Below are 13,759 nucleotides of genomic sequence, written 5' to 3' on the forward strand. Positions count from 1 at the left end.
AAATTGATCCGTACAAATTTGTCTTTCAGGTTACGTGACGCACACACATGGCAACCACACTGCATTTGATCGGTGGTGGAGGAGGCTGTTCTGTGCGGGAGGAGCTAGTGGACAGGCACTTTTCGACCTATGGAGATGCGAACACTTTCAATGAGTTTGAGTTTGACCTCAGCGAGCGCATCACCAAGCTGTCTCTGTGTGGGTAACGGCGCAGGCACACGTCTGGGTACCATCAAGTTCACGACGAGTAAGAATCGGCAGTTCTTTGAAAAAATGACCAGCTGGCCACTGAAGTACTGAAGAGTACACCGTAGATGTGGGGTCCGGATTCTGCCTGGGGCTGGAGGGCAGGTCTGGCTCGGACATTGACTGCATGGGCTTCCTCTTCATCAACACCATCAAGTCGTCCGTGCTGACCGACATGGAGTATCCCACCCTGTCTCTCTTCAACCCCCAGGTGAGCTCTTCCATAGATGTGTGTAGACAGCTCAGGAAAACTCTACCATTAAGGGGAGGGAGGGAGGTAGTGGTGAAGAGAGGGGAGGAGGGGAGGAGGAAGAGGGGAAGAGGGGGAAGGAGGGAAGAGGGGAAGAGAGGGAGGGAGGGGAGGAGGAAGAGGTAGTGGTGGAGAGAGGGAGGGCTGATGCTCTAACATTAAGGGGGCTGTCCACTTTAAAACATGTAATCCAATATGGAGGTCGACATTCATCAAGCATCTCATTTCTAGGACAGTCATTCCTTATGTTTAATTGGCCTTGATCAGTAAAATAGCCCCAACATCCTTTTATTTATTTTTTTAAACCTTTTCACATAAGCATCAGGCCAAGATAGCACACACGTTATTATTGTTGGCTTTCTAAAAATCTATTTATCAGTTCCTCACCGATGATCAGTTCTTAAATTGTCTTTGTCTTGTTTGAACAACTTGTATCTTTGTGTGTTGATTTTAGGTGACCCCAGAATATGTGAAATCCATCTCTCACCAGAACGACACCTCCTTGGTTCAAGAAGAGTCCATTACATACAGCAAAACCCTGACCAAGTCTTCCTCCTGGTCCGTCAGCAACAAAATAGAGTCCACCTTGAGTTTGTTGGTCAACGTGGGGATCCCAGATCTGGTCGAGCTGTCATCAGGGTTCAGCTTGACCGTGGGAGTGGAGCAGTCCACCAGCCTGCAGAAGACAGAGACCATAACAGAATCAGATACCATCAACCTGAAGATCCCACCAGGGAAGACCATGAATGTTGAGATCACAATGGGGAAAGCAAATTTCGACCTTGACTACAGGGCCATAGTGAAAGTCACCTGCATGAACGGCAGTCAGCTGGTCTTCCCATCCAAAGGCATCTACACTGGTGTGACTTACACTTCATTGAGGGTATCCACAAAGGAGAGATGATACCAGTGTATGACATCATGAATAGTATGCACAGTGATAGAAATTGACACCATGACTGATTCTTTGTGTGCCTTTTCTGTTATTATGATCATCTTTGAGTGACTCTAATTGGACCCAGTTTTCTTTGTATCAGCAGAGGGTATAACAATAGGTGGATCTTTCCTACAATCCGGTGCCTTTTGTGTCCAATGACATTTGAATAACACTTTGTATGAATTATTGAACAACATTAATTTCAAAATGTTTTATGGTTAGACCCCCATTTACCATAAACACAATGTTATGTAACGATAATTTGATTTCATAAAGAATTTGTCTTGTGTGTTTGCCATATCTTGTTATGGGATTTTTATCAATAATGACTAAACGAGGTATACTGCACTATAACAAGAACAAGAATTCTACCCTGTCTTTCTTGTAGTATTAAATAATGTTTGTCCATTAGGAAGGGGTTATATGGCATGTACCTAGGAAGAAAGGAATCAAATCAAATCAAATCAAATGTTATTTGTCACATACACATTGTTAGCAGATGTTAATGCGAGTGTAGCGAAATGCTTGTGCTTCTAGTTCCGACAATGCAGTAATAACAAGTAATCTAACTAACAATTCCAAAACTACTGTCTTGTACACAGTGTAAGGGGATAAAGAATATGTACATAAGGATATATGAATGAGTGATGGTACAGAGCAGCATAGGCAAGATACAGTAGATGGTATCGAGTACAGTATGTACAAATGAGATGAGTATGTAAACAAAGTGGCATAGTTTAAAGTGGCTAGTGATACATGTATTACATAAGGATACAGTCGATGATATAGAGTACAGTATATACGTATGCATATGAGATGAATAATGTAGGGTAAGTAACATTATATAAGGTAGCATTGTTTAAAGTGGCTAGTGATATATTTACATAATTTCCCATCAATTCCCATTATTAAAGTGGCTGGAGTTGAGTCAGTGTCAGTGTGTTGGCAGCAGCCACTCAGTGTTAGTGGTGGCTGTTTAACAGTCTGATGGCCTTGAGATAGAAGCTGTTTTTCAGTCTCTCGGTCCCAACTTTGATGCACCTGTACTGACCTCGCCTTCTGGATGATAGCGGGGTGAACAGGCAGTGGCTCGGGTGGTTGATGTCCTTGATGATCTTTATGGCCTTCCTGTGACATCGGGTGGTGTAGGTGTCCTGGAGGGCAGGTAGTTTGCCCCCGGTGATGCGTTGAGCAGACCTCACTACCCTCTGGAGAGCCTTACGGTTGAGGGCGGTGCAGTTGCCATACCAGGCGGTGATACAGCCCGCCAGGATGCTCTCGATTGTGCATCTGTAGAAGTTTGTGAGTGCTTTTGGTGACAAGCCAAATTTCTTCAGCCTCCTGAGGTTGAAGAGGCGCTGCTGCGCCTTCTTCACGATGCTGTCTGTGTGAGTGGACCAATTCAGTTTGTCTGTGATGTGTATGCCGAGGAACTTAAAACTTGCTACCCTCTCCACTACTGTTCCATCGATGTGGATAGGGGGGTGTTCCCTCTGCTGTTTCCTGAAGTCCACAATCATCTCCTTAGTTTTGTTGACGTTGAGTGTGAGGTTATTTTCCTGACACCACACTCCGAGGGCCCTCACCTCCTCCCTGTAGGCCGTCTCGTCGTTGTTGGTAATCAAGCCTACCACTGTTGTGTCGTCCGCAAACTTGATGATTGAGTTGGAGGCGTGCGTGGCCACTCAGTCGTGGGTGAACAGGGAGTACAGGAGAGGGCTCAGAACGCACCCTTGTGGGGCCCCAGTGTTGAGGATCAGCGGGGAGGAGATGTTGTTGCCTACCCTCACCACCTGGGGGCGGCCCGTCAGGAAGTCCAGTACCCAGTTGCACAGGGCGGGGTCGAGACCCAGGGTCTCGAGCTTGATGACGAGCTTGGAGGGTACTATGGTGTTGAATGTATGTGGAGATAAGAGAGGACAGGGAGAGCTCCTCCAGAGTTATGGTGTCTGGGGGAGCCTGGAACGGTCAGCTGAGTGGTTATAAACTGTGGTGAGACTCATGAGAAAATCCCTGTGTTGGTGTGCGTAGGTTAGGATGGTATAAAAGGAATGTATTTGTGAAACCTTGAGAGCTCTCGCAAACACATCTGGATCTGATCAATTGTGAGCTGGGAATTCTGTCTGTTTTATTGAAGACCAGAACTTTACAACCTCTGGGTATCAGACAGATAAACATCATTGGAGTTTATGAACACTGAATAAATAATTACTTGACATATCTCCAGTTAAATTTCAATTTCCATTGGATATACTATTCACAAATATTGTCGTTACGTTGATCTCTTTCTAACAAATGGTTTATTATGATTAACACACGCAGTCCCTCAAACACGAGTACATTCACATCTGTTAACAGACTCGTATTGTGACTGCTAAATACTGCACAATTTAAACACTTGCCTCAATCCCCCTAACCCAAAAGACGTGTAAATATTGGACTATACATTGTGTAGAATACAAGCAGCATCTCAGCTGCAACTAACAGCATTTCTGTTGTAAATCCTGTCACTATGGGGCAGCAGGTAGCCTAGTGGTTAGAGCATTGGGTCTTTAACTGAAAAGTTGCAATATCAAATCCCTGAGATGACAAGGTATAAATCTGTTCTGCCCCTGAACAAGGCAGTTAACACACTGTTCCTAGGCCGTCATTGTCGATAACAATTCGTTCTTAACTGACTTGCCTAGTTAAATGAAGGTCAAATAAAAAAAAATGATTTTTTAACTCAAAATAAAGTCAAACAAGTTGAGCTGAGTTTGTGTCTACAGATGATCTACTCCACATTCAACTATGTATCAACTGATGAGCATGTTCAGTTCAATTACTAACACTAGTAACTCTGTAGTTATTCAGTGGGACTATCTAAATGATTAACTAGGCAAGTCACTTAAGAAAACATTTCTTACTTACAATGTACCAAAAGGGATGGTGCTTAAAAATGGTGATTAAAAATATAAAAATATAGAACCAAATAGACTTCACGAAGCAGCCACAACTGTCAGTAAGAGTGTCCATGATTGAGTTTTTGAATCGATTAAGATAAATAACGTGAAAGACTTTAAATTAATATTTAATTACTCAACGCATCCAAATGTGCAAATCCTGGAATTAATTAAATTACCTTTTGACACTGCAGCACCTGGGGGAATATACTGAACAATAATATATATCACCATGTAAAGTGTTGGTCCCACTGCATCACCTGGGGGAATACACTGAACAATAATATATATCACCATGTAAAGTGTTGGTCCCACTGCATCACCTGGGGGAATACACTGAACAATAATATATATCACCATGTAAAGTGTTGGTCCCACTGCATCACCTGGGGGAATACACTGAACAATAATATATATCACCATGTAAAGTGTTGTTCCCACTGCATCACCTGGGGGAATACACTGAACAATAATATATATCACCATGTAAAGTGTTGTTCCCACTGCATCACCTGGGGGAATACACTGAACAATAATATATATCACCATGTAAAGTGTTGTTCCCACTGCATCACCTGGGGGAATACACTGAACAATAATATATATCACCATGTAAAGTGTTGGTCCCACTGCATCACCTGGGGGAATACACTGAACAATAATATATATCACCATGTAAAGTGTTGGTCCCACTGGAGCACCTGGGGGAATACACTGAACACTAATATATATCACCATGTAAAGTGTTGGTCCCACTGCATCACCTGGGGGAATACACTGAACAATAATATATATCACCATGTAAAGTGTTGGTCCCACTGCATCACCTGGGGGAATACACTGAACAATAATATATATCACCATGTAAAGTGTTGGTCCCACTGCATCACCTGGGGGAATACACTGAACAATAATATATATCACCATGTAAAGTGTTGGTCCCACTGCATCACCTGGGGGAATACACTGAACAATAATATATATCACCATGTAAAGTGTTGGTCCCACTGCATCACCTGGGGGAATACACTGAACAATAATATATATCACCATGTAAAGTGTTGTTCCCACTGGAGCACCTGGGGGAATACACTGAACAATAATATATATCACCATGTAAAGTGTTGGTCCCACTGCATCACCTGGGGGAATACACTGAACAATAATATATATCACCATGTAAAGTGTTGGTCCCACTGCATCACCTGGGGGAATACACTGAACACTGTCGTTGTTATGCATTTTCCCTTTGCCAAGATAATCCATCCATCTGACAGGTGTGACATATCAAGAAGCTCATTAAACAGTATGACCATTACACAGGTGAACCTTGTGCTGGGGACAATAAATGGCCACTCTAAAATGTGCAGTTTTGTCACAGAATACAATGCCACAGATATATGATGTTGAGGAAGAGTGCCATTGGCATGCTGAACGCAGGTATTTTCACGAGAGCTGTTGCCAGGGAATTTTTCTACCATGTCATTGTAGAGAATGTGTCACTATGTCCAACCAGCCTCACAACTGCAAACCATGTCTATGGTGTCATAGAGGTCGGGGTTTGTTGATGTCAATATTGTGAACAGAGTTCCATGGTGGCGGTGTGATTATGTCATGGGCAGGCATAAACTAGGGACAACAAGTACAATTGCACTTCATTGATGGCAATTTGAATGCACAGAGATAAAGTGATGAGATCCTGAGGCCCATTAAAGTGTTGGTCGTGCCATTCATCCGCCCGCATCAACTCACGTTTCAGCATTCGGGCTCCCAAGTGGAGCAGCTTTCTAGGGCACTGCAGCTCAGTGCAAGAGGTGTCACTACAGTCCCTGGTTCGAATCCAGGCTGTATCACATCCGGCCCTGATTGGGAGTCCTATAGGTTGGCGCACAATTAGCCCAGCATCGTCCGGGTTAGGCCATCATTGTAAATAAGAATGTAACTGTTCTTAACTGCCTAGTAACATAAAGGTTAATTACAAATTAAATACAAATATGATAATCCACGGCCTCATGTCGCAATGATCTGTACACAATTCCTGGCATCTGAAAATGTCCCTGTTCTTCCATGGCCTTACATACCCACCAGACATGTCACCCATTGTGCATGTTTGGGGTGCTCTGGATTGACATGTACGATAGCGTGTTCCAGCCAATATCCATTAACTTCGCATAGCCGTTGAAGAGTGGGAAAACATTCCACAGGTCACAATCAACAGCCTGATCAACTCTATGTGAAGGAGAGACGTCACACTACATGAGGCAAATGGTGGTCACACCAGATACTGACTGGTTGTCTGATCCACTCCCCTACCTTTTTCATTATGTGTCTTTGACCAACAGATGCATATCTGTATTCCCAGTCAAGTGAAATCTATAGATTTGCCTTTTCCTACATTTGTTATGTTGCAGCTGTAATGAATACTCAGGGAGAAAAAGGTGTAGATTCACGCGTAGAGCGTGGCAGGTGTTTATTTCGCCTTTGCAGAAGGCAGGAATCGTGGTCGCAGGCAATGGTGATACACAGGTAGACAAACAGGCAGATGAATCAAAACTAGGATTGAAGGCTATAACAAGTTCTGACAAACGAGCTAGGAAAAGGCTTAGTAGAGTCAAAATGAACAATTCCTTACAAAGGCACAAACAGAATGAACTGAACTAAATAAGGAGCTGATGAGACCAGGTGAGTAACTAACACAGGTGAAATCAAAGAATAAAAATGAAAGACAGGGCTACGTTCAAGGATACAAAGAAACAGGGCTACGTTCAAGAACACAGTGGCTTCTTAAATGGAAGAAGTTTGGAACCACCAAGACTCTACCAAGAGCTGGTCGCCAGGCCAAACTGAGCAATCAGGAGAGAAGGGCCTTGGTCAGAGAGGTGACAAGATTCTCTGGTCTGATAAAACCAAGATTGAACTCTTTGGCCTGAATGTCAAGCGTCATGTCTGGAGCAAACCTGGCACCATCCGTACGGTGAAGCATGGTGGTGACAGCATCATGCTGTGGGAATATTTTTCAGCGGCAAGGACTCGGAGACTAGTCAGGATCGAGGGAAAGATGAACATAGCAAAGTACAGAGAGATCCTTGATGAAAACCCGCTTGAGGACGCTCAGGAACTCAGACTTGGTCAAAGGTTCACATTCCAAAAGTACAACAACCCTAAGCACACAGCCAAGACAACGATTGAGTAGCTTTGGGACAAGGTTCTGAATGTCCTTGAGTTGCCCAGCCAGAGCCTGGTCTTGAATCTGACCGAACATCTCTGAAGAGACCAGAAAATAGTTGTGTACTGACTCTCCACATCCAACCTGACAGAGCTTGAGAAGAATGGGAGAAACTCCCCAAATGCATGAGTGTCAAGCTTGTAGCAAGAAGATTCGAGGCTGTAATCGCCGCCAAAGGTGCTTCAACAAAGTACTGAGTAAAGGGTCTGGATACTTATGTAAATGTGATATTTCAGTTTTTTATAACATTTGCCAAAATTTCTAAAAAGCCATTTTTGCTTTGTCATTATGTGGTATTGTTTGTAAAAAAAAAAATATTTAATCCATTTTAGAATAATTTAGATTAAGGCTGTAACGTAACATGAAAAAGTGAATGGGTCTGAATACTTTCCGAATGCACGGTATCTTATCTATTGTGTGTGTGAAATGTAACACATACACTGAGTGCACAAAACAGTAACCTGCTTTTTCCATGACACAGACTTACCAGGTGAATCCAAGTGAAAGCTATGATCCCTTATTGATGTCAATTGTTAAATCCACTTCAATCAGTGTAGATGAAGGGGAGACAGGCTAAAGAAGGATTCTTCAGCCCTGAAACAGTTAAGACATGGATTTTGTATGTGTGCCATTCAGAGGGTGAATGGGCAAGACAAAAGATTTACAAGTGCATTTGAGATGAAGGGGAGACAGATGAAGGGGAGACAGGCTAAAGAAGGATTCTTCAGCCCTGAAACAGTTAAGACATGGATTTTGTATGTGTGCCATTCAGAGGGTGAATGGGCAAGACAAAAGATTTACAAGTGCATTTGAGATGAAGGGGAGACAGATGAAGGGGAGACAGGCTAAAGAAGGATTCTTCAGCCCTGAAACAGTTAAGACATGGATTTTGTATGTGTGCCATTCAGAGGGTGAATGGGCAAGACAAAAGATTTACAAGTGCATTTGACCAGGGTATGGTAGTAGGTGCCAGGCACACCGGTATGTGTCAAGAATTGCAACACTGCTGGGTTTTTCATGCTCAACAGTTTCCTGTGTGTGTCAAGAATGGTCCACCATCCAAACGACATTGAACCATCTTGACACAACTGTGGGAACATTAGTCAACATTAGCCAGCAACCCTATGGAACGCTTTTGACACCTTGTAGACACCTTGTGTTCTGATTTACAACTGCGACCTGGCCAAGATAAATCAAAGCAGTGCGACAAAAACAACAACATAGAGTTACACATGGGATAAACACATGTACAGTAAATAACACAATAGAACAATCTATGGAGAGTGTGTGCAAACGTAGTAAGGTTAATAGGCCATAGTGGAGACATTTTGGAGATTAAACGTTGGGAGTTGAAGATGTGTAAATGATGATGTGCAAGCAGAGATACTGGGGTGCAAAAGAGCAAAACAAATGACAGTATGGGGATGAGGTAGTTGGGTGTGCTATTTACAGATGGGCTGTGTACAGGTACAGTGATTGGTAAGCCGCTCTGACAGCTGATGCTTAAAGTTAGTGAGGGGGATATAAGTATCCAGCTTCAGTAATTTTTGCAATTCGTTCCAGTCATTGGCAGCAGAGAACATGAAGGAAATGCGGTCAAAAGAGGTGTTGGCTTTGGGGATGACCAGTGAAATATACCTGCTGGAGCACGTGCTATGGGTGGGTGGGTGTTGCTATGGTGACCAGTGAGCTGTGAAAAGGCGGGGCTTTACCTAGCAAAGACTTAAAGATGATCTGGAGCCAGTGGGTTTGGCGACGAATATGTAGCGAGGGCCAGCCAACGAGAGCATACAGGACGCATACAGGTGGGTAGTATAAGGGGCTTTGGTGACAAAACGGATGACATTGTGATAGAGTGTCAGAGGTTATTTTGTAAATGACACCGCAGAAGTCAAGGATTGGTAGGATAGTCAGTTTTATGAGGGTATGTTTGGCAGCATGAGTGAAGGAGACTTTGTTGCGTTATAGGAAGCCGATTCTACCTTTCATTTTGGATTGGAGATGTTTAATGTGAGTCTGGAATAAGAGTTAACAATCTAACCCGACACCTAGGTATTTGAGGGCAGCGATCGGTTGAAGAGCATGCATTTAGTTTTACTTGCATTTAAGAGCAGTTGGAGGCCACGGAAGGAGAGTTGTATGGCGTTGAAGCTCGTCTGGAGGTTAGTTAACACAGTGTCCAAAGAAGGGCCAGAAGTATACAGAATGGTGTCATCTGTGTAGAGGTGGATCAGAGAATCACCAGCAGCAATAGCGATATCATTGATGTATACAGAGAACAGATTCGGCCAGAGATTTGAACCCTGTGGCACCGCAGTAGAGATTGCCAGAGGTCCGGACAACAGGCTCTCCGATTAGACACACTGAACTCTGTCTGAGAAGTAGTTGGTGAACTAGGCGAGGCAGTCATTTGAGAAACCAAGGCTATTGAGTCTGCCGCGACGAATGTGGTGATTGACAGTGTCGAAAGCCTTGGCCAGGTCGTTGAATACAGCTGCACAGTTTTGTCTCTTATCGATGGTGGTTAGGATTTCATTTAGGACCTTGAGCGTGGCTGAGATGCACCCATGACCACCTCGGAAACCAGATAGCATAGCGGAGAAGGTACGGTGGGATTCGAAATGGTCAGTGCTCTGTTTGTTAACTTGGCTTTCGAAGACCTTAGAAAGGCAGGGTAGGATATATATAGGTCTGTAACAGTTTGGGTCTAGAGTGTCACACCCTTTGAAGAGGGGGATGACCGCGGCAGCTTTCCAATCTTTGGGGATCTCAGACGATACAAAAGAGAGGTTGAAGAGGCTAGTAATAGGTGTTTCAACAATTGTGGCGGATAATTTTAGAAAGAGAGGGTCCACATTGTCTAGCCCGGCTGATTGTTGGGGACTTTTCATTTGTACTTGTTTGGTGAGTTTCTATTTATTAAAACATGTGGAACTCTACTCACCTGGGTCCATTCCTTATGACGAACAGTGTCCCAGAACTTTTTGGAGTTTGTGCTGCAGGATGCAAATTTCTGTTTGAAAAAGCTAGCCTTTGCTTTCCTAACTGCCTGTGTATATTGGTTCCTAACTTCCCTGAAAAGTTCCACATCGCGGGGGCTATTTGATGCTAATGCAGTACACCACAGGATGTTTTTGTGCTGGTCAAGGGCAGTCAGTACCTGTACCTGTTCCATTTTTTGAATGGGGAATGCTTATTTAAGATGGTGAGGAAAGCACTTTTAAAGAGCAACCATGCATCCTCTACTGACAGAATGAGGTCAATATCCTTCCAGGATACCCGAGCCAGGTCGATTAGAAAGGCCTGCTCGCTGAAGTGTTTTAGGGAGCGTTTGACAGTGATGATGGGTGATCATTTGACCACAGACCCATTATGGACACAGACAATGATCGCTGAGATCCCTGTTGAAGACAGCAGAGGTGTATTTGCATGGTAGGTTGGTTAGGATGATAGCTTTGAGATTGCCCGTGTTTACAGATTTGTGGTTGTACCTGGTAGGTTCATTGATAATTTGTGTGAGATTGACAGCATCTAGCTTAGATTGTAGGATGGCCAGAGTGTTAAGGACAAATTTAAATTTTCAATGGACAGCCTAGGAACAATGGGTTAACTGCCTTGTTCAGGGACAGAACAACAGATTTATACCTTGTCAGCTTGGGGATTCAAACTTGCAACCTTCCGGTTACTAGTCCATCGCTATAACCACTAGGCAACCCTGCCTAACTGTGCCTTAATATCAAAATATATCACTGACAGTGTCAACAACAAAGAACCGGTCACGAATCCCGCCGAAGGTGGTTCCTCTTCCTGTTCGGGCGGCGCTCGGCGGTCGTCGTCGCCGGCCTACTAGCTGCCACCGATCCCCCTTTCTGTTTCAGTTTGTTTTGTCTGATTAGTCTCACCTGTTTCTTTTTGGGGTTTTTGATTTGGGCTATTTAAATCAGGTATGTCCGCCTGCTTTTGTGCAGGCTTGTTTTTCTGTTCATGTGTGTGTGGATTCTCATGGACCCTTTAATCCGGACTGTTTGGTCCTGCTGTTGGGCTGGTTTAAGTGATGCACCTTAGTGTTTGGCGTTACCGTTATTTGTTGTCCTGGAATAAACTACCACGATTGAACTACCTCTGCTCTCTGTGCCTGACTCCTCCACCCACTACTCCTAGAAACCATGACAGAACCCCCACACCATCACACCTCCTCCTCCATGCTTCACGGTGGGATCCATACATGCAGTGATCAATTTGAGTCAATTGGAGGTGTACCTGTGGATGTATTTCAAGGCCTACCTTCAAACTCAGTTCCTCTTTGCTTGACATCATGGGAAAATCAAAAGAAATCAGCCAAGACCTCAGATGTACAATTTATTAGTTCTCACATTTTAAAATGATTTCCTTGCAATATAATTTTTATTGTTGCTCTCAATACTCCAGGACATACTCCAGCCTGGCCATTCATTCACAGCCTCGATGCATAAATCCCAGCCCGTAAGCTGCTAAGGTGCTGGAACACAGAGAATACATTTTTTAGACCTCGACAAGTCTGGTTCATCCTTGGGAACAATGTCCAAACGCACCATATTCAGCTCTACAAACAATAGTATGCAAGTATAAACACCATGGGACCATGCAGCCATCATACCACTCAGGAAGGAGACACGTTATGTCTCCTAGAGATGAATGTACTTTGGTGTGAAAAGTGCAAATCAATCCCAGAACAACAGCAAAGGACCTTGTGAAGATGCTGGAGGAACAGGTACAAAAGTATCTGTGTTCACAGTAAAACAAGTCCTATATCAACATAACCTGAAAGGCCGATAAGCAAGGAAGAAGCCACTGCTCCAAAATCGTTACAGAAAACCCAGTCTACGGTTTGCAACTGCACATTCTAGAAAAGTCCTCTTGTCTGATGAAGCAAAAATAGAACTGTTTGGCCATAATGACCATCGTTATGTTTGGAGGAAAAAGGGGGAGGCTTGCAAACCGAAGAACACCATCCCAACCGTGAAGCACGGGGGTGGCATCATCATGTTGTGGGGGTGCTTTGCTGCAGGAGGGACTGGTGCACATAACAAAATAGATGGCATCATGAGGAAGGAAATTATGTGTATATATTGAAGCAACGTCTCAAGACATTAGTCAGGAAGTTAAAGCTTGCTCGCAAATGGGTCGTCCAAATTGACGATGACCCCAAGCATACTTCCAAAGTTGTCGCAAAATGGATTAAGTACAACAAAGTCAAAGTAGTGGAGTGACCATCACAAAGCTCTGACCTCAATCCCATAGAGAATTTGTGGGCAGAACTGAGAAAAAAAACGTGTGCGAGCAAGGAGGCCTACAAACCTGATTCGGTTACACCAGCTCTGTCAGAAGGAATGGGCCAGAATTCACCCAATTTATTGTGGGAAGCTTTTGGATGGCTACCCGAAACGTTTGACCGAAGTTCAACAATTTAAAGGAAATGCTACTAAATACTAACTGAGTGTATGTAAACTTCTGACCCGCTGGGAATGTGATGAAAGAAATTAAATTAGATAATTATTTCTAGTATTATTCTGACATTTCAGATTCTTAAAACAAAGTGATGATCCTAACTGACCTAAGACAGGGAATTTTTACTAGGATTAAATGTCAGGAATGATGAAAAACTGCATTTAAATGAATTTGGCTAAGGTGTATGTAAACTCCTGACTCCAACTGTATATATATATATATATATATATATATATATGTTTTTTTATGTATAGTAAGAAAAATGAATCTATAAATGCTACCAAGTCCACCTTCTTTACATTGAGGGTATCCAAATCACTTAATTGACTTAAAACATTAGCAACTGGTTGCCCTGCCTCCACTGCCATACCTTCAACACTGTGGCATCTTGCCCTTCCACTCTCTTCACCGCCTCCACATAGGAGATTTACTGTACAGCCCTGATCCAGGGCACTCAAGTAAGTCCTGAGTATGATCCCCACCACAGTTGCAACATTTTCAATACCATACTTCTCCCGTCTGCAAACAATTGACACGTGACCATATATTTTACAGCTCCCACACTGTAATGGTTTCTACAAAAATGCTCTCACCGCATATGTCACATATCCAAGCTTCACATATTCAGGTAGGGTCTCCTCAAACAACAATAATATTGATAGACTTTTCTC

The 13,759-nt window shown here is 43.4% G+C and overlaps 1 pseudogene; it reads left to right on the forward strand.

The window, feature by feature from the left end:
* The first annotated feature begins 46 nt into the window (after positions 1–46).
* Positions 47–1,466, forward strand: LOC110492683 (annotated as a pseudogene).
* The last annotated feature ends 12,293 nt before the right edge of the window (positions 1,467–13,759 follow it).

This window comes from Oncorhynchus mykiss, chromosome 16, assembly GCF_013265735.2.
Source record: "Oncorhynchus mykiss isolate Arlee chromosome 16, USDA_OmykA_1.1, whole genome shotgun sequence".
In the NCBI taxonomy this organism is placed as follows: domain Eukaryota; kingdom Metazoa; phylum Chordata; class Actinopteri; order Salmoniformes; family Salmonidae; genus Oncorhynchus; species Oncorhynchus mykiss.